Raw genomic sequence first — 3,125 nt, 5'->3', positions numbered from 1 at the left:
CTATCCTCTCAATCCCAAGAAACTTTTCTCTGTGGTATTATTTTTCCTCTATTATTTTAGAACTATCTTTGATTGATAGTTGCTTGGGGAAAGAACTTAAACTGCAATAAGGTCAGAAGCCATGTTGATACTTCTAGAGGGTTTAGTCAGTGAATTGAGCTATATCCTGGACATCAACATATACTGGAAGGGAAAATGAATCTTTTGGGTAAATGCCAATTTTAGCAACTTAATAAAGAAACTTAGTTGCAAATATTTTTTTAAAATTATTTTGGCCCATCTACATATGTTTCTATTACAAAATGTCCATAGTGTGAGGACAAAATAGGTACAAAATAGTACTGTCAGAAATGTGTGATTGCAGAAATGCTGGTAATTCCCAGTTTAAATTCACCAATATCCATGAATATGTAGGAGCTGAGAACCCAGCCTGCAGCCAGCACTCAAGCAGGTTTGGGTGCCTGAGCACAAAGTGTGTGCTACTAAGATTCCCTTGCCACTGACACCCCATTAAATCTATTATTGGGTGTATCTTCCTGAACAGCCCCACTTCTAAAAGGTAAAAAAGCTTTTGTTCTCGTGCTGGGGTGCCTGCTGTCCAGGCTAGTGATGTCTCCTGCAGGGATATGTGCATCCCAGGTCTGAGCGGAGACCAGAGCTCACCTGGGACGCCGGAGCTGCTTGGAGGGTCTGCTGCATTTTTGACTGTGGGAGGCGGACAGGGTGCCCAGCAGCAGCTCTGAAATGGGAGACTGAACCCAAGAACAAACCAGAGCAGGAATTATGCACATTATGCATAATTCCAGGATTTAATTTGTGCCTTCTGCTTACTCCTCCTTTACCACACCAGAGTCCACAGGTGTCCCAAACACATTTTTTCACCTGCCAAATTGCTTCCTCACTTTCTCTAGAGCTCTCCACCTAGTTCTCCAAAACCATCTCTCCAAAGCAGTACTAGGATGTCTTGAAATACTACTATGTAATTGCATTAGTGAATCACCTAACACTTCCTTAATTGTTCAAATGTGAAGTAGGAAACAAGAAATTGGAGTAGGACTGTTGGGACTCCACACAAAATACCTGAACTGAGAATGATGCAGTGATGGGGAAGAATCTTAAGCAGGGGAGCCTTACAAGTTGTAGAAACCTTACAAGTTGACAAAAGACAAGAGAAAAAGCTGAGTTGTGAAGGGTAGTCTGATATTATTGATGACAGAACAGTAACTATGAGGCAGTAACTCCATAATTTATAAGCAACATTCTCCAATTCCCTTTGAATCTCATGCCTCATCCTGGAGAGTACACCAAAGAAGCGGGTACTAGGAAAAAACAGAGAGAACACACATTCAAACACATTCCCAGAGCAGCATCTTCCTTTATCCATCAACTCACTAACTCTTAACTCATTAGACTTAGTCAAAACACTCTCCAACAGAAAGTGGCAAATACTTGCTACTCACAGCTCTGAGTCACCTTCTGAATATTCTTACCAACCACACTCAACCCAATCACAGCAATAGCAGTGGCACTCCTGCTTCAACATTTCTGTGAGGATCCAGTCACTGAATTTTAGAAAGACATTTAGGCTGGGTATTTGTAAAAAGTCGGAGAAAGGCTGGTTTACATACAAAAAAACCAAAAGTCAGCTGAAGATACTTCTTGGCACTATGAAAATTTCAGAAGAACTAATGATACCAAAATCACTTTGGGAAAATGAATTGTTTAAACATCCATTTATATGGGGCAACATGAACAACAGAAAAAAGCTCCTTCATCTGGCTAAGGGCCAGTAAAGGGTAAGAGGCACCAAGATGCCTTCTGAGACATGGGTGCTTTTACAGCACAGGCTTGAGTGCAGCTGGGATTGCAAATACCATTACTGTCACAACGAGAGCATGCTGTCAGCACAGCATATGCTTTAAGGATTTAATCTCTTGTTGCTTTTTGTTGGTAAGATAAAATATTCACTGCCACCACTCAGGGCACTATGCTTTTGTTTTCATGCCTCACTTGTTACACAAGTCAACATGCAAAAATTCGTTTACAGTGTTTTGACATCAAGGCCAAGATTTGCTTTTCTCCTCTCCCCCGTGTAGCAGGTTGTTGCACAAAGGGGCCAGATACATTTCACAGAATTACTTTGAATCTAATCTTACATGTGCTTCTTCCTTCTTCCAAGCAGCAGTTAACTCAGTGTGAAAATCTGTAAGTGAATTGTTTACAACAAAACCTCTGAATTAGAGGTCTTTTATTTTATGGATATAAAATGATGTTTATTAAACATAAATCTTAAGGAAGCAGCTTTTTTTTTTTTTTTTTTTTAATCATCAGAGGATAAATAGAAAGTGATAACATAAGTAGTTACAGATAGTATTGCCTGTGGTTTAACAGGTTAATTCTGGCAGTACTGGTAGCATCACATGCCAGAGTTTAGTTACTAAAGTGAATTTTCTGACCCCACATGTCAAGATCCCAGAATCCATAATAGTATACATTATTAATTGGCAGCATTTGTTTTGGAGATCTCAGCTAAAAAGATAAGCATGTGAGGAGAGTTGTACATATTATTCTCCTTGGCATCTGTGAGGTGGTTGCCCTAGACCAGGGCTCAGCTGTCAGTGGAACAGCATGGAAAAGCTTCTTGTGCCACTTTAACTGTCCTACAGAAAAACAGAAAAACACTGTGGGCTCCCAATCTGGCATCTATCCTGAGAAGTAAAATAAGCATGGAAGGTCTGTTTCTGATCTTATGTGCATGGAATGTATCATGACCCTCACTGAGTATTAAAGGGTGCTTCAAAATTACATGGGTCTTAAAATACTCTCTGCATGCCAAGGTTATCTAATGTATGCACATGCCTACAGTAAAGCATCCCACTGAAGATTAACGTTAAAAGCCAATACTTCCAGAAATGATATTACATTATCATCCAGTTGGCATTTCTACCATTTAATCTGACACATGGGTGCAAGAAAGACTATTAAAACATAGTCTGTAATAAGCTGCCCATTGCAGGGACATAGCACAGAATTTGACTCTATATTTGTTGTTCGTAATTTTAAAATGCTGTGGGAGAAAGCCTGTATAAATGTTTCAGTTTGATGATCATACACTGAGTAGGTCA

The sequence above is a fragment of the Athene cunicularia genome, assembly GCF_003259725.1.
Source record: "Athene cunicularia isolate RWA chromosome 2 unlocalized genomic scaffold, athCun1 chr2_part1, whole genome shotgun sequence".
Lineage (NCBI taxonomy): Eukaryota > Metazoa > Chordata > Aves > Strigiformes > Strigidae > Athene > Athene cunicularia.
This window is presented reverse-complemented; position numbering follows the sequence as displayed.